Source organism: Elephas maximus, chromosome 16, assembly GCF_024166365.1.
Source record: "Elephas maximus indicus isolate mEleMax1 chromosome 16, mEleMax1 primary haplotype, whole genome shotgun sequence".
NCBI lineage: Eukaryota > Metazoa > Chordata > Mammalia > Proboscidea > Elephantidae > Elephas > Elephas maximus.
Window position 1 is genome coordinate 10,998,119 of NC_064834.1, and position 22,923 is coordinate 11,021,041.

General features: G+C 40.4%; 1 protein-coding gene across 15 annotated transcripts in view; it reads right to left on the reverse strand.

The window, feature by feature from the left end:
* Positions 1 to 22,923, reverse strand: part of LRMDA (leucine rich melanocyte differentiation associated) — a 1,313,836-nt gene that overhangs the window by 223,773 nt on the left and 1,067,140 nt on the right. The gene's annotated exons all lie outside the window — the stretch shown is intronic.

The following is a 22,923-nucleotide window of genomic DNA, read 5'->3' on the forward strand; positions in this document are numbered from 1 at the left end:
GCAGTGTTTCTTTCTGTTGTACATTGGTTTGCTATGAGTCAGAACAGACTGGACAGCAGCTAAAAACAGCAACGACTTTCTTAGAAAACCCTAATTGTGAGTATTGTCTGTGAGTTCCATGTGGCCACTGCAACAAATTATCCAATCTAATAGAAGAGTAGAGATTGCCGTGGGAGGGGCAGCTGGTTTCAGGATTGGTAAAAAGGTTGGAGAGGGGAGGTATGTCTGATCTCTGCCTCACAGCAACAGCCTTGGGCTGTTGTTGCCAATGACGATTCTCTCTCCTTCCCCCTTGTGAAATTAGAGGTCAGACACCTCCGCTATGCCATTTTTGCACTATCTCATCTCAAAATTGTGAGATTCAGTCTCGCTGTGTGCTCTCATATCCCCTTCTCCACCACACTCTGTTCCTGACTCTTGTCTGCACACCGTGCAATATCCTGTTTTGATTCTTTACCTACCCAAACAAGTTGCACGAGACCGTGCATCTGTCATGGAAATAATAGGTGTTTACCCTTTTTTTGTGAGGTCTGCAATCCTGGCATTGGTATTGCTATCATTCACATTTTCTAAACTCTTAAAAAACAGTCATGATGTTCACAATGTTAATTATTAAACTGGCCCTATCTCGACACAAAACGTAAGTGTTAATTCACAAGTCAAAGACAGATGAACTGTTAACATTCATAACTACAAGGCACTTAGTGCACACTTAGGAAACCCTGGTTGCATAGTGGTTAAGTGCTACGGCTGCTAACCAAGAGGTCGGCAGTTCAAATCCGCCAGGTGCTCCTTGGAAACTCTATGGGGGAGTTCTACTCTGTCTTGTAGGGTCGCTATGAGTCGGAATCGACTCGACGGCAGTGGGCTTGGTTTTTTGTTTGGTAGGTGCACACTTCCGTTGCATCAATAATACAACAATAAAAAACAAAAAACCCTTTGCCATCGAGTTAATTCTAACTCACAGCAACCTTGTGAACTGCAAATCACGGTTGCCAACTTCAGGGGGAAAAGCAGAGATGGCAACTATGGCAGGTGTTTAATCCATGCTGTATTTATTTGGCAGTAAAAGCACTGTTGCTTTCAGCCCCTATACTTTGGGCTGCCATACAGTTTTTTTACTTTTCCTCCATCTACTGAAAACTGAGAGTTTTTGCATCTTAGGAAGGAGTTTCCTGGGACATGAGACTCTCAGTGCTAAAATCAGGACAATCCCAGGCAAACCAGGATAATTGCTCAGCCCCCCCCCCCCCCCACCAAGACTGGTATATACTCCAATAGTATTCAGCATAAATATCTGCAAAGTTTGAAACAGGAAAGAGTTATATAGCCAATCATCAGTGAAATAATAGATAAAATGGGCTATCTATCCAGAAAGGCACCTGGCGAATTATGACCCTCATTTGAAAATGGGCCTATGTGCAGAAAAAGATGTCTATCTGAAAAGTGACTAATTGGACCTGCCTAAATATGGAGTGGAGCCTTGATGGCGCCAATGGTTAAGCATTTGGCTGCTAACCAAAAGGTCCGCAGTTCAAATGCACCAGCCGCTCCTTGGAAACCCTGTGGAGCAGGTAGGGTCACTGAAAGCAAATAGGATTGATGTCTATGACTTTAAACATGTAGGAAGAACAAAACCTGGCTCAGGTGAGAATAAGTCAGTATGTCATTACCTAGCAAAATCCAATTTGAATACCAGGATACCTGTCATAATTTTTTTTTTTTTTTAGCTATTTATCATAAGGATGACGCAGGATGGGGCAGTGTTTCGTTCTGTTGTATATAGGACTGCTACCAATCAGAAACAAATAGACCTAAAAACACCTAACAGCATCTAACAACAATAACAACTTTCTTAGAAAACCCCATAATTGTGAGTACTGTCTGTGAGTTCTGTGCAGCCATTGCAACGAATTATCGAACCCAGCAGAAGTGTAGTATTTTTTATCATAAGTATGAGAATTCTTACCAAATGTAACAACAACTCTCTTAGTAACTCTTTTCTGCCCACATAGCCAATGCTGATTGGTTGTTTCCAAAACAGATACTCATGGGAAATGAGTCGATTTGTGAGTAAGAAGTTAACTTTTCATTTAAGGACCCTTTGGAGAACTCTATACACATCCCTAGCTAAACCCAATGGAAACGTCACCAGGAAGCATTCTTGCTCATAGATCAAAAAAGGCTCTAAGATGTATCTAGATCAAAACCTCCCAAAATATGAACAAGGGAATACTACATGAATAGCGTGGTTAAAGATACTGGAAGAAAATAGGTAAAAAGTATCAAACTCAGTTCCTTCTTACTGATTCCTCATAGTCTTTGTACAGGCTGATATGCAAAGTACACCTGAAGAGCTGACAATCTTGCATATGTTTCATAAATTTATTTCATTGAGAATACTTTTTTTTTTTATCCTGGCAGGCTTCTTGAAGCAGTGTTCCAATGACTACAGTTTGGGATACACTGATATAAATATAACAAAATGTTAAAATGGGACTCAGTTTCAAGTTCAGCTAAAGCCAAAGACAATAGGAACCAACTAGGCCCACATTCCAAGATTAGGTGCGGGATCACCCAAGCAGGACCTGCAAAAGAGATGTTTAAGAATTGGATTCGCAACCCTTAAAAAAAAAAAAAAACCCTTAGGGGACCATATTTCTCCACATCATAAACTAGATGTTGGGTAGGCTAAGAGAGGAGTTTGGAATTGGAAAGCAAGATTTCATTAAAGAGAATTTTTAGGTGTGCGTGCAATGCCTCGCCTCATGGAGAAGGGTTGGGAGCGCTCCCATCATCTCAGTGAAACGAGAGGGAATTCAGTGGTCCACTTTGATAGCTTGGTATATGCCCTCTGCACTTTGAGGATCATAAACCAGTAAAATCTGTTGCCATCAAGTCAGTTCTGACTCATTGCCACCCCAAGTGTGTCAGAATAGAACTGTAGTCCATAGGGCCTTCAATGACTGATTTTATGGAAGTTGATTGCCACATCTTTCTTCCGAGGTGCCTCTTGGTGGACTCAAACTTCCAACCTTTCAATTAGCAGCATAGAGTATGTTAGCTGTTTGTACCACTCAGGGACTCTTCTGTAAGCCCAAATCAAACCAGTTGCTTTCATGTTGACTCTGAATAATGGCAACCTCATGTGTGTCGGAGTAGAACTGTGCTCCACAGGGTTTGTGATAGCTGATTTTTTGGAAGTAGCTCACCAGGCCTTTCTTCCAAGGAGACTCCAGGTAGACACTAACCTCCAACCTTTTGGTTAGTAGCCAAGCTGTTAGCTATTTGTACCTTCCAGGGACCCCTTGAAGGTCGTCGTGAACTGATATCTGACGTATGCCAAGAAAATTTAATGAGTGAAAGAAAGACTATGGCTGAAGCTGCTTGCTAGGTGGCTAAACATAAGAGGCCTGATTAGGGGAAGTAACTATAACCCACTAAGAGCAGGTCAAAGATACCTTAGGAGGTGAGGGCCAAGTAAAAGAGAAAGCACCCTGGGGTTGTCTCAGACCCTGCCCTGTTGGGGCAAGGGGACCTCAACAGTGAGAAATCTTTTGATGCTCGGGATTTGAAGGTAGAATCACAAATTAACAGCTTCAGGAGGCGCATTTATCCCCATCAAGAGAACTGCAAGTGAGAAGACCCCAGAAATGGAGGCTTTTAAAGTATTCACGGATTACCTGCAGAGAGGAAGGGCCAGGCTTAAACATGTGCCTCCGGGAAGGCAAACCAGTGCCAGACTGCAGCCAGACAAACCAGTGTGGGAATGGGAGAAGATGGAAGAATAAAGGAAGAAGTGACTGGGCCCAAGTCCCTATCTACAGAAAGCTCCAGGTGGTGGAGGGAGACAGATTACCTGTGGATGATTTTCAGAGTTTTGATTCTTACCCTAGCCTGTATGTATTTATAACTGAGCCAAGGCTATTTTGAGACTCAGGTAATCAGACAGGGGACTCCTTACTATCTTGGAGTGCACAGCAAGTTCTGGGATCCAGATGAGATTTTTATTTAAGGCAGAGGAAGATCTAACCCTACAGAGTGGGTTTACAGGGTAGTTGGGAGGAAAAATAATAATAATAAAGCTGTGTTCACCCTTCCACGTAACATTAACACTTTTTTAAAAGCTCCAATTGCTTCCTGTAAAATATTTGTGGACAATCCTGTCTATTTTCAACTCAGAAGCCCATAGTGAATGCCATTTTCACGGCACTCTCATGTCCAGCATCTCAACTGATACAATCCTATGATGTAGCTGGGTGGGTATGATTCTTCCCATTTTACAGAAGAGAAAACCGAGGATCAAATCTATGACTTGACTTACCTGAAGTCAAAAATGGCATGGCCTGGCAGATTCAAGTTTCAGAACCCTTGTCATCCAAACTCCTACTAAAGTGCTTTTTCCAATATACATGCTTTTTCTTTAGAGGACAGGATGAGAGGTAGCTTACAAACAATAAAATCCATTTCTCTAACATGACTGGAAATGACTTCTCAGTGAATAAAACCGAAATAATTACAGCTGTTAGGCAGGGTTTTTAGATAGCAACATCAGCTTTGAAATAAAGTCAAGAGCAGCATAAAACAGTATGACCCCAGGCAGAGTGGATTAAAGCTCTGCTCCAAACTGGGCTGCTTCTTTATAGCTGGATGGATTTTGTTTTTCTCCCTTTAACTATTTTTAGAGGGGAGTCTCTTTGATTACATTAAAACAAATAAAATCTTGTGCACAAGGAATCTTTTTTGGCATAAAACACAAGGCCTATTGCTACATTTTGTTTTTTGGTTTTTTTTTTTTTTCACTGGCACAAAATCTAAGAAAAGCCTCAAGGTGCAAGTGGTTTGCAGTCTATTTAACATCATGGTTATTTATTTTTATGGGATCTCATTATTGGTCTTTACCCTAAATTATAGGTACAGTCCTGCCTCTATTTCCCATTGTTCTGCAAGCTCTAGAATACTACTTTATTCTCTATTTGCACATAAATAATCTTCAGTAGTTTATCAATCGAACATGTAACAACACCTCATAGATGATGTTTTGTACCAAGGCAAGGGTCTAGAGAACCCAGCACATTAAGCTGGAGCTGTGAGTCTAATCCTCACCCAGGAGATATGTCAAGTCTATCAGGATCAGCCTGGAGAATTTTCAGGTTGCGACCTTTCACAAAGATTGAGTCTCCTGCTCCATGTTGGAATAGCAAGAAATGTCCAGGCTTCCATGTTGCCCCATTTTTACTCATCTAGTTGGTCCACAATTATAAATCAGGCCATCTTTTTGCAAAGACTTAATACCCTTTTTTTCTCTTCCCATGTCCCTCCTGATTTCTTTTTAACTCACCCTTGTCTTTCCCCAGTGGAAGCCAAACTCTTAGGCATTCTGGTCCTTCCAATATGGAAACATCCCCTCAGAATTTTTACAGAAACAAACTTTGCTGAGTTGCTGCAATTTGAGGTCAAAATTCCCCAGCCATATCAAAAGAGAAGCTTAAAGTAAAAACGGCAATCCCTGGGACAGCAATAATAGTCCCTTACATCCCTAAATTATAGTTTTTAGACCACTCTAATTTATGTCTAATAAAGTACTAAAGTGCTAAACAAACACAAGATATTACTTCCATTATTATTATAAAACTGCTCCTTTCTTTACGAAAAATCCCACTTAAATTTTAAGGTTGAGTTTGGATGTTGCCTCTTTGAAACTGTCCTCAAAACTCCAAGTACAGTTAAGTAACCCTTTCTTTGCACTCCTACAGGTCCTTGTTTATACCACTTTAAATAGCCTATCACAGAACATTAGAATTCGTTCCACACATATCTTCACTAGACATTCCTTGAGGGGAGAGATTCGCCACTTCCATTTCTTAGTTGAGTTCTTATGAACTCAAAAAGTTTTACTGAATTGAATTGAGCCATCAGTAACCTTATAAAGGAGGAGGCTATGTTATCGTCATCTTTTTTTTAAGGCAAGGCAAACCAGAGTCTCCAAAAGGTAAAGCCGCTTCCCACAGTCATAAAGCTAGTCAAGAGAAGAACCAGAACCTGAATCCAGATACAGTAACTCTAAGCTCCACTGTTTGTGCACTCATACTGTGATTTATCTTTGGGAACTCCTTACGCCGAATGCTCACTGTTAAGCTCAAGGCAATACAGCTATGACCATTTTGTTTTACTTAACCCAATAAATAAAAAGCTTTTGTTTTAAATAAACAAACTTCTACCTTTCTTTCATGGGGAAAAGTTGCTGACATCAATAAAGTAATTAGAAAGAAAAGAAGAAAGGGTAGGAAGGGGAGAAAGTGAATGACGGAGCGAGGAAGGAAGGGATAAAGGAAGAAAGGAAGAGCTAGTCAAAGTATTTCATGTTATCAAGTCATATAACATCAGACTTCATTCCAACCTGCCTTTCTAATCTTATGCACCAACACTGTCCCTCACTCACCCTATGCTCTTGTTAAACTGGTCTAGTTGTCCTTGTATTGAGAGTAAGGGGAAAAAAAGCATCTGTGCATGAATGAACACAGCTAGGTAAAAGGAATTTTGCAGTTTTAGGTAAGGGCACCAGCCTTGGGCCAAGAGACTTGCTTTCTAGTCAGTACGCTCTATAAACTAGATGCCTGACCTTAGTCACTTCCCCTCTACAGTTCTTACCTTTCCTTATTGGTACAAGGAGAGTTTGCAAAAGGTAAGTACTATGTCACCCTCAGGCTCTGAGATTTAATGATTACTAACTGTAGGCAACAATGCCATAACAATTTGCATAGGGAAACTTCTCAGTTTCCTTCAAATTAAAGAAATCTGGGGAAGTTTTGCCATATGTCTTTCATGCATTTATTTGTACATTTTTAGATAGCTTTATTAAGGTATAATATATATATATAGTAAACTGCATGTATTTAAAATATAAAATTTGGTAATTTTTGACATACATATACATCCAGAAAAACCATCCCAATCAAGACAGTGAACATATATATCATCTGTAGAAGTTTCCTAATACCACTTGGGAATCCTTTTCTTCAGCCACATTCTGCCCTCCCATCTCCAGGTAACCACCTTCTATTACTATAGATTAGTCTGCATTAGTTTTATATGAATGGAATCATACAGTGTTGTAAAAATGGCATCGAACCTCCTTGTCTAACTTCACATGGTGGGGGAGGGGGTAGGGACTCATTATCAGTATCAGCCCATGGCTGATTCCTACAAGGCAGAGGTCAGACATACCCTCTCTCCAACCTTTTTGACAATGCTGACACCAGTTGTCCCTCCCACAGCACTCTACTTCTCTGGTGGCTTTGATAATTCCTTGCAATGGCCACACAGAATTCATAGATAATATGCATGATTATGGGATTTATTAGGGAAACAGCAGGTCACAATTCAGAATCAGAAATGACTTAGTAGAACAGAACTGAGAATCCAGACATAAATCCAACCACATACGAGCAGCTGATATTGACAAAGGCCCAAAGTCAGTTAAATGGGGAAAAGACAGTCTTTTTAACAAATGGTACTGACATAACTGGATAACCATCTGCAAAAAAATGAAACAAGACCCATACCTCACACCATGCACAAAAACAAACTCAAAATGGATCAAAGACCTAAACATAAAATCTAAAATGATAAAGATCATGGAAAACAAAATAGGGACAACGCTAGGAGCTCTAATACGTGGCATAAACAGTATACAAAACATTACTAACAATGCAGAAGAAAAACTAGATAACTGGCAGCTCCTAAAGATCAAACACCTACGCTCATCTAAGGAAACCCTGGTGGAGTAGTGGTTAGGCGCTACAGCTGCTAACCAAAAGGTCGGCAGTTTGAACCCACCAGGCACTCCTTGGAAGCGCTACAGGGCAGTTCTACTCTGTCCTATAGGGTCACTGTAAGTCAGAATTTTCTCGATGGCAATGGGTTTATGCTCATCTAAAGACTTCACCAAAAGAGTAAAAAGATTACCTACAGACTGGGAAAATTTTTTTAGGTATGATATTTCCAATCAGTGTCTGATCTCTAAAATCTACATGATACTGCAAAAACTCAATTACAAAAAGACAAATAACCCAATTAAAAATGGGCAAAGGATATGAACAGGCACTTCACTAAAGAAGACAAAAAAAAAGAAGACATTCAGGTAGCTAACAAATACATATGGAAATGCTCATAATCATTAGCCATTAAAGAAATGCAAATTAAACCTACAAAGAGATTTTGTCTCAGTCCAACAAGGCTGGCATTAATCCAAAAAACACAACATAATAAATGTTGGAGAGGTTGTGGAGAGACTAGAACACTTATACACTGCTGGTGGGCATGTAAAATGGTATAACCACTTTGCAAATTGATTTGGTGCTTCCTTCAAAAAAAAAAAAAAATTTTTTTTTTTTTTCCCAAAAGCTAGAAATAGAACTACCATACAATCCAGCAATCCCACTCCTTGGAATATATCCTAGAGAAATAAGAGGCTTTACATGAACAGATATATGCACATCCATGTTCACTGCAGCACTGTTTACGATAGCAAAAAGATGGAAGCAACCAAGGTGCCCATCAATGGATGAATGGATAAATAAATTATGGTATATTCACACAATGGAATACTACGCATCAATAAAGAACAATGATGACTCCGTGAAGCATTTCACAACATGGGGGAATCTGGAAGGCATTATGCTGAGTAAAATTAGTCAGTTGCAAAAGGACAAATATTATCTGAGACCACTATTATAAGAACTCGAAAAATAGTTTAAAACAGAGAAGAAAATATTCTTTGATGGCTATGAGAGTGAGGAGGAAGGGAGGGAGAGGGGTTTTCACTAATTACATAGTAGCTAAGATCTACTTTAGGTGAAGGGAAAGACAACACACAATAAAGGAGAGGTCAGCACAACTGGACTAAACCAAAAGGAAAGCAGTTTCCTGAATAAACTGAACGTTTCGAAGGCCAGCGTAGTAACGGCGGGGGTTTGGGGACCATGGTTTCAGGGGATATCTAGGTCAATTGGCATAATAAAATCTATGAAAAAAACATTCTGCATCCCACTTTGGAGAGTGGCATCTGGGGTCTTAAACAATAGCAAGAGGTCATCTAAGATGCATCAATTGGTCTCAACCCACTTGGAGCTAAGGAGAATGAAGATTACCAAAGACACAAGGTAATTATGAGCCCAAGAGACAGAAAGGGCCACATAAATCAGAAACTACATCAGCCTCAGACCAGAAGAACTAGATGATACCCGGCTACAACCAATGACTGCCCTGACGGGGAACACAACAGAGAACCCCTGTGGGAGCAGGAGAGCAGTGGGATGTAGACCTCAAATTCTCATAAAAAGACCAGACTTAATGGTCTGACTGAGACTAGAAGGACCCCAGAGGCCATGGTCCCCAGACCTTCTATTAGCCCAATACAGGAACCATTCCCAAAGCCAACTCTTCAGATACGGACCGGATCAGACTATGGGATAGAAAATGATACTGGTGAGGAGTGAGCTTCTTGGATCAAGTAGACACGTGAGACTATGTGGGCAGCTCCTGTCTGGAGGGGAGATGAGAGAGCAAAGGGGGGCTGGAAGCTGGCCGAACTGACACGAAAATAGAGAGTGGAGGGAAGGAGTGTGCTGTCTCATTGCGGGAGAGCAACAAGGAGTATATAGCAAGGTGTATACAAATTTTTGTAAGAAAGACTGACTTGATTTGTAAACTTTCACTTAAAGCACAATAAAAATAAAAAATAAAAAGAATTGACTCAGGATACATAGTTCTTCAATCAGGACAGCCTCCTCTCAGCCATGCCAGAAGGTAGACCCCTCGTTCTGGCCCTCCGCCCCTCAGTCCCCAGGCCCAGCCTCTGTCTTCTTCAGGCAAATGTTATAAATCTCTTTAGCTCCACCAACAAGTGCCCAGGGGCATCCAATTCTGCCAGTAATCCCTGGCCTGAGGGCACTCAACTCTCTCACTCTGTGGGGCCTAGCTCCATTCACAAGTGCCTGGAGACACCCCATTCTGCCAGGAAGCCTCCTGCCCAAAGACACTCAGCTCTCTTGCTCTCTCGGTTGGCATACCCACTGTAGCTGCTTTGCTCCATGGGCTGGGAAGCCCACAGTGCCGACTCATGCTTGCCTCCTGGTTCTGCTGCTACAGTTCTCTGTCACGCTTGCCGCTGCTTCTCACAGTCTTGCACCATTTCCAGTGTTACAGCTCTCTGTCTCTCTGTCTAGGAGGTTCTCACCACAGGAATCCCAGGTCCAAAGGGTACATTCTACTCCTAGCTCTTCTTCTTTGTAGTAGTGGGTCCCCTTCTCTCTGCTCACTTCTCTATCCTTTTATCTCTTATAAGATAAAAGGTGTGACTCAAATAAAGTCATAACTTGAATAAGGGTCGTAAGGGTTGTGACCGGGGTAAAGCCGGTAACTTGAGTCACACCCTGTAGTAAGGCAGTGACTCAAGATACGTCCCACTCTAATCCTGCCTAATTAACATAACAGACAACTGACTCTCAAATGGGACCATAACCACAGGCATAAACTCATTGCCATCAAGCTGATGCTGACACACGACAGAGTAGAACTGCACTATAGGGTTTCCAAGGATGCAATCTTTATGCAAGCAGACTGCCACAGATTTCTCCTCCAGAGCAGCTGGTGGGTTCGAACTGCCAGCCTTTTGGTTAGCAGCTGAGCATTTTAACAACTGTGCCACCAGATCTCCTTTTACCACAGGCATCTGTTGCCACTGCTCTTGAGTCGATTCTGACTCATAGCAATCTCAGGCATAGAGGCTAGGATTTGCGACACATCACAACAAATTGAGGATAATTATATCAGATCACAAAATGGAGGATGACTACATCATGACATAATTGCCAAATTACATCATTACATAATTGTGAAACCACTGAAAATCATGGCCAAGCTGATACATAACCTTAACCATCATAGGTTCTATATACCTCATTTGCATAGTCCCACCCAAATCACTGCATGGAAGTCACAAAGACTGTGGCTAGAAAGGCCATATAGAGTAATTCACTGCACTGTAAGCGCACACTATTTTTGGTCTGGCTTCTTTTACTCAGCATAATTATTTTGAGATTCATTCATATTGTTGCATGCATCAACAGCTCGTTCTGTTTTATTTCAGAGTAGTTTTCCAGTATATGTGTCTACCAGTTTGTTTATCCATTCGACTCTTGATAGACATTTGAATTATTTCCAGTTTGGAGTTATTACATATAAAACTACTATGAACATTTGTGTACAACTCTTTGTATGAATGTATAGTCCTCTTTTCTCTTGGATAAATACTTAAAAGTTCAATGACTGGATTGTATGATAGCTATATGCTTAGCTTTTTAAAAAACTGCCAACCTGTTTTCCGAAGTGGCTGTAGCATTTTACATTCTCACCAGCAGTGAATGAGGATTCCATCTCCTCTGCCTTCTCACCAACAGTTGGTAAGGTCAGTCATTAGTTTTAGCATTCCTAATATATGTATAGTGGTATCTCATTGTGGTTTTAATTTGCATTTTCTAATAACTAATGATGATGAGCATCTTTTCATGTGATTAACTGACATCCAGATATCTTCTTTGGTAAAGTTATCTGTTCAAAATCTTTTCCCATTTTTTAGACTATATTGTTTGTTTACTTATTGTTGAGTTCTGAAAGTTCTTTATATATTCTGGATACAAATCATGTTCAGATAAATGATTTGCAAATATTTTCTCCCTGTCGGTAGCTTATCTCTTCATTCTCTTACACTGTCTTTTGAAGAGCAGAAGTTTTAAATGTTAATGAATTCTAATGTCTTCCTTTGTTCTTCATAGATGGTCCTTTGGTGGTGTATCTAAAAACTCATCACTAAATCCAAGGTCACAAATAATTTCTCCTGTGTTTTCTTCTAGAAGTTTAATAGTTTTATGTTTTACATTTAGGACTGCGATCTATTTTGAGTTAATTTTTGTATATGGTGTGAATTATGAATTAAAGGTTATGTTTTTGTAATTGTCCCATCACTGTTTGTTGAGAAGACATCATTTCTCCACAGAGTTGCCTTTGCACCTTTGTTAAAAATCAGTTGTTCTTATACATGTGGGTCTATTTCTAGACTTTCTATTTTGTTCCATTGTTTTTTGTTTGTTTCCTATCTTTCTGCTAATACCCCACCTCTTTGCTCTTCGTTAATGTAGATTTATAATGTCTTAAGATCAGGTAGTATTTATCTCCCAGTTGTTTTTTTTCAAAGTTCTATTTCCACGTGAATCTTAGAGTCAGTTGGGATTTTTACTGGAATTGCAGTAAATCTATAGATCAGCTTTGTGAGAACTGACATCTTAACAATATCGAGTCTTCAGACTCATGAACACAGTATATATCTGCATTTATTTAGATCTTTAATTTCTCTCAGCAGCGTTTTGTACTTTTCAGTGTGTAAGTTTTTCACGTATTTTGTCAGACTTATCCCTGAGTATTTCATATTTCTGATGCTATTGCCAATTTATCTTTTTCTTCAAATTTAAATTTCTGATTGTTCATTGATAGTGTTTAGAAACACAACTGATATTTGTGTATTTATTATGTATTCTGCAACCTTGCTAAATTTACTTATTTGTCTTAGTAGCTTTTTGTAAATTGATCAAACTTTCCACGTAGACAATCATTTCATCTGTGAATAAAGACAGTTTTACTTTTTCCTTTCTAGTATGGATGCCTTTTCTTTATTCTTACCTTAGGACAAGCACATATTTGTATATATTTTAACAACAAAAAACAGTCATTTTGCAGGCATTGAGCAAAGCCCATGGAAGTTAAAGTCTCCACCTTATAATGTCATGACTTGGTACTGGTACCCTCTCCACTGGTAAGGTAGAAACTTGAGATAAGGCTGACAGATAGGGCAAGGACAGATAACTGAATAATAAAAGCCACGACAGCAGCAACAGGAGCCTAATACTTAACTTACAGAGGGGTTAACATGGGCCAGGCACTGTTTAAAGTTCCTGATATGCACTAACTCATTTGACTCTTATAACTTACCTGCATTGTACAAGTAGGCAATCAGAGACATGAGAAGATAAGTAGAGCTTGTGTCTCCACAGCCAGTGCTCTTAAGTGCTGTGCTAAATTGCCTTCCAGTTCCCATTTCTTCATTAACAAGTATTGAGTGTCTACTCTGTGCTAACTACTATGTCACTTTAAATTAATTTAATTATCACAATAATCCTGTTTTATAAATGAAGGAACTGAGGCTCAAGGAGTTTAAGTTATCTGTCCAAGGTCATACAACTTGTACAAAATTCAAACCAACGTTTACAGAAACCACGATGTCATTTATGTCTTAAATGCCACTCAAAGGAGTTGAGATTTTATTCGCTAGGCAATGGAGAACTTCTGCCACTTTTTGAATGGAGGGAGATCACAAAAGAGAAGAGAGGTGTTTTGGGAATGCTATGGCACCGTTGTCCTGGACAGGTTTGCTGGGGCAAAGCTACAAGCACAGGGGTTAGGAGCCTCTGTGTCTCTTTGCTGTATTCACCTCAGAACCAGTGAGTCCTTCCCTTCAAATTCGTTTGCCACTTGGAGAAGTTCTTCTTTAAATAATATTCCTGGAGGGAACTCCCAGTAGAACAGAAATAATAAAAGTATTTCTTATGTCACTCTTTCTCCCTGCATTTAACTTTCGGGAATATTTTTGTTAACTGAAAAGAGCACACCAAGGAACCATTATCACTGATACAAGAAGAAAACGGCCGGTAGATTTCTTTGGCAACGTCCTATCAGTGTCAACAATTTAACTAAACATATGATAGTCATAACCTCATCAGCATTAAATCTTCTGGGTTTCTGGCACATATCTCTTCATCTCCCCTCATTAAGTTTATGGAGTGTTCTTTGGTACATTTGCTCAATATGAAGATTTCAGTTTCAAGTGGCACACAGCGGAGGGGAATAAGGGAAATGATTTTTCTGCCTAAAGTAGTAAAATAAGAGAACATATGAAATGGACCAGTGCTCAAAGCCAGGTACTGGTGAGTAATGCCAGACAGGTTTGCCCTCGTCCATCACAGTCCTGCTCCATTCACCAGGAGTGGGTCAAACACAGGCCAAACAAGCCAAAATACGGGAACTTGTGTTTTCACTCTCTTCCTGCTTCTTCCCTGCATTGCTACCTACTGAGGGACTCCTATCATTCAGAATTGGAGTTCCTGAGTTGCCCATTATCATACCCTACTAAGGATGTTGTTGTTGTTGTTAGGTGTTCTCGAGTTGGTTCCAACTCAGGGCCACCCTATGTGCAACAGAACAAAATACTGCCAAGTCTTGCACCATTCCCACAATCACTGCTATGTTTCAGCCCATCGTTTCAGCCACCACATCGATCCATCTCATCAAGGGTCTTCCTCTTTTTCACTGACCTACTTTACCAAGCATGATGTTCTTCTCTAGGGACTAGTCCCTCCTGATAACATATCTAAAGTACTTGAGATGAAGTCTCACCATCCCCGCTTCTGAGGAACATTCTGGCTGTAATTCTTCCAAGACAGGTTTGTTTGTTCTTCTGGCAGTCCGTGGTATATTCAGTATTCTTCACCAACACCATAATTCAAAGGTATCTATGATTTTTTGGTCTTCCCTGTTCATTGTCGAGCTCTTACGTGCATATGAGGTGATTGAAAATATCATGGCTTGGGTCAGGTGCACCTTTGTCCTCCTCAGTGACATCTTTGCTTTTTAACACTTTAAAGAGGTCTTTTGCAGGAAATTTCACCAATTCAATATGCTGCTTCCATGGGCATTGATTGTGAATCCAAGTAAAATGAAATCCTTGGCAACTTCAATCTTTTCTCCATTTATCATGATGTTGCTTATCCGTCCAGTTGTCAGGATTTTTGTTTTCTTTATGTTGAACTGTAATCCATGCTGAAGTCTGTAGTATTTGATCTTCATCAGTAAGTGCTTCAAGTCTTCTTTGCTTCCAGCAAGCAAGGTTGTGTCATCTGGACATCTCAGGTTGTTAACGAGTCTTCCTCCAATCCTGATGCCACATTCTTTTTCACATAGTCCAGCTTCTCAGAGTATTTGCTTAGCATACAGATCGAACACGTATGGTGAAAGCACGCAAACCTGATGCCCACCTTTCCTGATTATAAATCACGTGGTATCCTCTTGTTCTGTTCGAACAACTGCCTCTTGATCTATGCATGGGTTCTACACGAGCACAATTCCCATTCTTTGTACTGTTACCCATAATTTGTTATGATCCACACAGCTGAATGCCTTTGCATAGTCAATAAAACACAGGTAAACATCTTTCTGGTATTCTCTGCTTTCAGCCAGGATCCATCTGACATCAGCAATGATATCCCTTATTCCACGTTCTCTTCTGAATCTGGCCTGAATTTCTGGCAGTACCCCATCAATGTACGGCTGCAACCATTTTTTGAATTATCTTCAGCAAAATTTTACTTGGGTGTGACACTAATGATATAGTTCAATAAGTTTCACATTGTGGTGGATTACCTTTCGTTGGAATGGACACAGATATGGATCTCTTCCAGTCCATTGGTCAGGTAGTCTTCCTCCAAATCTCTTGGCATAGACACGTGAGCAATTCTGGCGTTGCCTATGTTTTTTGGAACATCTCATTTGGTATTCTGTCAGATTCTGAAGCCTTGTTTTTCGTCAATGCTTTTAGCGCAGGTTGGACTTCTTTCTTCAATCCATCAATTCTTGATCATTTGCTACCTCCCAAAATGGTTGAACAATGACCAATTCTTCTTGGTACAGTGACTCTGTTTATTCCTTCTGTCATGGATTGAATTATGTCCCCCAAAAATGTGTGTATCAATTGGGCTAGGCCATGATTCCCGGTATTGTGTGATTTTCCTATATGTTCTAAATCCTGCCTCTGCGACGTTAATGATGCCTCCACGATGTTAATGAGGGAGGATGGGCAGCAGTTGCGTTAGTGAGGTAGGACTCAACCTACAAAACTGGGTTGTGTCTTGAGGCAATCTCCTCACATATAAAAGAGAGAAGCAAGCAGAGAGACAGGAGGACCTCATACCACCAAGAAAGAGGCACCGGGAGCAGGTACCCCAGGGTCACTGTGCAGAGAAGCTCCTAGTCCAGGCGGAAGATTGATGAGGAGGCCACCAGAGAGAGAAAGCCTTCCCTTGGAGCTGGCACCCTGAATTTGGACTTTTAGCCTATTTTACTGTGAAGAAATAAATTTCTCTTTGTTAAAGCCATCCACTTGTGGTATTTTTGTTATAGCAGTACTAGGTGACTAAGAGACCTTCTATCTTCCTTTGATGCTTCTTGCATCATTGAATATTTTGCCCATGGAATTCTTCAAGATCGCAACTCGAGGCTCACGTTTTTTTCTTCAGTTCTTTCAGCTTGAGAAATGCCAAGCATGTTCTTCCCTTTTTGTTTTCTAACTCCAGTTCTTTGCACATTTCATTATAATAATTGGTTTTGCCTTCTCGAGCCACTCCATAATCTTCTGTTCAGCTCTTTTACGTCATCATTTTTTCCGTTTACTTTAGCTACTCTACATTCAAGAACAAGTGTCAGAGTCTTTTCTGACATCCATTTTGGTCTTTTATTTCTTTCCTGTCTTTTTAATGACCTTTGCTTTCTTATGTCATCCCACAACTTGTCTGGTCTTTGATTATTAGTATTCATTGTGTCAAATCGGATCTTGAGATGATCTCTAAATTTATGTGGGATATACTCAAGGTATTACCTTGGCTCTTGTGGAGTCATTCTAATCTTCTTTAGCTTCAACTTGAACTTGCATTGAGCAACTGATGGTCTGTTCTGCGGTCAGGCCCTGGCCTTGTTTTGACTGATGATGCTGAGCTTCTCCATTGTCTTTTTCCACACGTCATTGATTTGATTCCTACCAGGTGTAACTTTCTAAATAAGATCCCCATACCTATATCAATCTCAATCCAACCCTATTCTAACTTTCACAAGTTAACATTCTGTTCACAACTATATCGATGAAAATATTTGTTAAAACATCATCCAGACAATTATTTAAGTAATAATAAGTATGATGTGATTTGTATCCCAAGAGTATATGCATTTAAAAGGGAGTACTTAGAATCAGAAATGACTTACAGAAAAATTTCAACTGCAGCAGTTGAGGTGAGGAGGAAATTGTGGAACTTGTGTGATAGCTCTTCCTAGCATCCACCAATCATGTACTGTGTGAAACAGCCCACTCCACCAATACATATGTTTCTCAGTTTCCTCGTTAGTAATACAGGGATATAATACTGAGCTCACAGAATTGTTGTGGGGATTAAACAAGTCGGTTAATAAACCTTATAAAACTCTCTGAAAGCTATAAAGTACCAAAGAGTAGTGAGAAGGTGTTAATGACTTCTTTGCTTTCCCCTTTTTATAGTTAACTACTCGGTTCCTCATGAGGTCTGAAGAGATGGGAAACCACTTTGGTCGTGAATGTATCTTTCAGGACAGGATTATAGCTTCCACCTACACTACATCCTAGGTCTAACTCCAGATTAATTATTTTGTCTCTAGTTTCAACCACCTACAAAAATACAATCCTTATTTATTGTGAGCTGAAGAAACACCACCTTCAACATTCCAGCAGAGGTCTCTGGGACCTACTTGCAAGGCTGCCATACCAATACTTCATGAACGAAAGGAAGTCTGAAATGCCACTAGACCAACTCAAGGGCAACAGAATGCTCTTGGTCATGAGATAAAAAACTAAATCAAGGAACATGATCTAAGTGGAAAGATAAAATTTGCTACTTCTACACTTTGGACTATAGATTCACTCCCAGCCTTGACAAATCTCTCTATATATTATTACCTAAAATGGATTTTCATATACCTCCAAACACTGCTGTCATCTAACCAAGGTACTGAGGTATCAGTCTAAGTCTCTTTCATTCCTGGAGTCTTTAGAATATTAGAAGTGTACTTGACTATCCAAGAAACTGGTCAGTTTCAGGTGTTTGGGGAAACAAGACTACAGGAAAATAAAGATCTCATCCATTCCTGATTTGAGCAGAGAATCAGAGAAAGATAGTACTGAAGAACAAGGAAAGCATCCTTTTATATTATTTTATTTTAAAGTTGGAGGAACTGACACCTGGGCTTAAAGCTACATTCTGGCGTTATAAGATGGATCCAAAATACAGACTTAGATCTCATGTTCTATCCATCCACTCTACCATATAGCTTCCCCTCCCCCCTGTTCAGCATACCATCCACATTAACGTACAGAGTAGGATAGGGTAGGGTACACAGTTGGTGCCCTTTCTTGGAACTACCTTTTCTTCTCATTGCTCCCTAGAAGCTAATGAATGTCTCATATTCCTACTCAGATTTTAACCTTCTCCCTTCCCTACCATGTATCTTCTCATATCTCTTCCTTAGGTTTTAGGTGAGTGCTGTGAACTAACAGGCCTCTAAAAAAACAGGCCTCTACTCAACACATATTCAATGATCAGTGGAATGGATGAATAAATGGCTGCTCAAGTACCTGTCAGGAGCACTGGCTTGGTGTGTTGGCCAAGACTTCAGTGTTCTCTGCCTTCAGCTATAACCACAATTACACTGGGGGAAAATGGGAATGTGGAGGGTAGTTCCTGCAGCTAGCCAGCTCTGTGGACTACCTGCAATGTTTTCTGAGACCTAAGGTCACATGAGTCAGAACGGATGGGCTGAGAGAGATGAGAAGGCACTTCCTTTTGGGGACTGAAGGAACACCGCCCCTTGTTGAATGTCACCATGGTGATGAGGCCACTGACTGGATGCAGATCACACTACTCTGGCTGGAGGCCAAACATCTGGGCTCAAATCCAAGCAAGAAAGCTATTCAAATCAAAGGAAATCTAATCAACAAATATTCACTGAATGCTTACTATGTGCATTCAGACAGCTGTGGTTAGACTGGATGACATTTAAGTCCTACTCAACCCCCCAAATTCCACTGTTCTCTGTTCCAGATGCCTGGCGTCATATTAGTCAACAATTCACACTTTGAACAGAGCATCTGTTAGCATATGTTGCTGTGCAGATAAAACCAAAAGTTATGAATTATTTCACCAGAGTTTTAAGGGTACTTACTATGGTTAAGCTCCCTTGATGGAGGCCGTGGACTGTTTACCCAAGCCTCCAACCATTTCTAAGACTGCCACCCTCTTGCCATGTCTGCCCTAGCAGAATGCAGGAAAGCTAGGAGGCCCATGGTTCCTCTCACAGCTCAGGTGTAAACAGCACCAAAGGCGTCTTCTTTCTGAAATCAGTGTTTGGTTACCCCTAGGCTCACAAGCATTCACCTCCAAGAGGGAACCCTGTGCATAATTTGGCACCTGTAGCAGTTCAAGAACAAAGGATATAATATACCTTTGTTTGTGGACATCCTAAAGTTAACATGACATCTTTGCTGACAATTATGTTCCCATATTCTTTTATACACCATGGTATTTCAGAAGGAGCTTAGAGCAAGTGAATGAACGCTCAGTCACTTCATTACTGGCATTTCTCCTAGGAGGACTGCCAGGGCTTTTAATAATACTACCACCAAGTATTGCAGTCATGAAATGAGTAAAGCCAAGGGATTTGCTTTCAGCTTGCTTTAGGCCATTTACTGTTTCTATTTTTTTTTTATTCTTCAGTGAGAAAAAACAACACCAAGGTGAGGGTGGGAGGATCTCTCCATATGTGATGGCGGTCTCTGAGTATTCAAGGTCCTCTAGCTGTTGTCAAACAGGCTTTGTACGCACTTCAGTTAATATGATTATGCTTGTCTTTCCTGTTTTAACAAGGGCCTTTAAGCAACTCAGAGTCAAGAAATTCTTACAGAGGCCTCACACCCCCATGATCCGTAGCATAAAGTTCTGTATGATAATTAAGACACAGAGTTTATAAACAGTGAAAGAAGGAACCACTAATGCCAGATTGGCTTATAACCTTGCTAAAGGGAGAGCAGGGGTAAAAAAACGTGGAAAGTTGGGTCTCCAGGCCCTAGGCTTTGTGGCTCCCTCCTTGAGACTATGAAATAAAGTACCTCTTTTCCCTTTTAAATGTACCCTGCCTACTGGAGGCTGAGGAGGGGGTCTCTGCAGCTAGTCAGCTCCATGAGCCACAGTGCTTTCTCTGTTACCCAAAAGAAAGTACATCAAGGGGTGCTTTGCTCAAGAACTTTAGCTCTGAGCCTCTGCTTCCTTTCTGAGGCATGGAACTAGGCTTGTGTGACCTAGAAGGAAGCTTAAAATTCCTCTATACAGTGATAAAAATGTTTGGAAATAAATAGTGGTTATGGCTGCATAACATTGTAAGTATAATTAATGCCACTTAAAAATGGTTAAAATAATATGTTGTTATCATTGTCATCGTCATCACCGTTGTTGTTATTAGGTGCCATCCAGTCAGTTCCAACTCATAGTGACCCTATGTACAACAAAATGAAACACTGCCCAGTCCTGTGCCATTCTTAAAATCATTGCTATGCTTGAGCCCATTGATGATGCCACTGTGTCAATCCATCTCGTTGAGGGTCTTCTTCTTTTTCACTGGCCCTCTACTTTACCAAGCATGATGTCTTTCTCCAGGTATATATATTACACCACAATGAAATAGGAGAAGGAAGAGGAGAGGGAGGGGGAGGAAGAGAATTAGGAAGAAAGAGGAGGAGGAGAAGAAAGATGCCAGCAATTAAACTTCTGGACATTTATCCCCCCAAAATGAAAATTTATGTCCACACAAAAGTCTGTATACCAATATCTCTAGCAGCTTTGTTTTTAATAGCCTAAAAGTGGAAATAACCAGAATGTGGTACATCCATACCATGTAATACGACTCAGCAATAAAAAGCAACATACTATCCATACATGCACAACTTAGATGAGTCACCTGAGAATTTTTCTGAGTGAAAAAAAAAGATAATCCCAAAGCTTATATACTGTTGGCCTTCATTTATATAACATTCTTGAAATGATAAAATTACAGAGATGGAGAATAGACTAGAGGTTGCCAGGAGTTAGGGACTGGGGAAGGAAGGAAGTTGGGTGTGCCTGTGAAAGGGTAGCGTGAGGTAGGTTTTTGTGATGGCAGAGCAGTTCTCCATCTTGATCTTGGTGATTATAAGAATTTACACATGTGGTAAAATGGCAAGAACTAGACACACGTATTGTAATGATGTCAGTTACCCGGTTTTGACATTGTGCTATACTTATGTCTGATGTAACCATTGAGTGAAGCTGGGAGAAGGGTACTTGGGATTGTCTGTCCTATCTTGGTAACTTCCTGCAAAGTCTATAATCATTTAAAAATAGAAAGTTAAAATAAAAATCCCCCATATAGGGGCTATGGTGTTCTAATTAATTCTTCGGGTTAATTAAAAACAGGTGCCATTTCTGGTGGAAGCACGGGCAGACCCACAGCTTGGTGCGTGGAGCTTAGGGCAGATTTTGATCCTGCCAACTTGGACACTTGATTTATGAAAACTGCTAAGCCATACACAATATTTCCCAGCCCTGTAGTGCTGTCTCACTATTAAGCCCAGAGCCTGGATCGAGTTCTGAATGGCTTCTCTTCTGGGCTCCACTCTGATCTCCTGGTTCTACAGAATCCCCTGGTTCTGTCAAGAAGGCTTCCAAAAGAGATTCACCAAAAATGCAAATTCCAGACCAAAAGTCCAAGCTCCTTTTATGCTTTCTGGACTCCACTCCCAGCCCAGTAATGACCTCAGAAGAGGAAGGACAGAAGAGGGGTGGAGGGCATTTATACCCCCTCTTGTCTCTTTCTACCTCCTGCCACCTTTTTCTTGATGGCATCTCAACCTTGTTCTGCCTTTTCTTACTTGCTCTTTATTTTACTAGTTCTTCACTAATCAACCTTTTTTTTTTTAAATCAACTTTGTCTGCCTGCCTACCCCAGGATGAAAAAAAAAAAAACTCATTGCCATTGAGTTGGTTCCGACTCATAGTGACCCAGGAAAAGAGGACAAAAATTCCAAAGCCACTGCCTACACACTTCCCATGTCTACTTGTCTACGGAATTATGTGGCCTAAAGATAACCCTGGGCTACATGCTGGAATCTCCTCACCATAGTAGAACTATTTCTGAAAATTTTGAAGTTGTCATTTCCATTTAAGAAACAAGATGATAAAAAACATACACGACCCATTATTTGTAAAATGCCTGCAGATGATGACGAGGAATGTATATCAATACACACATGCACGCATATAAGCAAGCAAACACGTATGCAAGGGCCTGCCCATGGAGGTTGAGATGAACCTTTCTGATGAAGAGAGTGATTGAATTCCAAGGAAAGTGTCATGAATCAAGAATGATTTCAAATTTCTTCTAGCTTTTCTTTCCACCAATCCCCCTCAATAAAAAATACAAAGTTTTCTCAGAATTCCCTTTGAATTTGATACCTAAGTTAGTTTCAAAAAGCAGTCACATGGGTGGCAGAAATGCAGGGGTTACTAAGCAGGGGTCTCATTGTGGTATGAGAATGATTGCTCGCTAGAAAAGGGGATTTTTTAGGCCTCTTCTGGTATTGCTTAGCTAAATCAACTCTGACACCTCTGCATCTCGAAGCTTGATATCTTAGATTCTTTCCAGAGCTTTCTAGTGTTCTGCAGTTATATTATTTAAAAATTATGTGGGTATCTGGAATAATGACTATCACATCTATGACGACCACCACTGCCACCACCATCATTGTCCTGATTTCTCTTTTTAGAACAACTTGCGATTGACCAGTTACACCTGTACCTTAAGAAGTGAACAAACAATAATTTTCCTCATATTTCAAGGAAGAATACAGATAGATCTTTCAGTCACTTACCCAATGTATCTGGGTGGTATCAGTTTTAAACCCCAGAAGTGCCAAAGAGCCCAGCACAA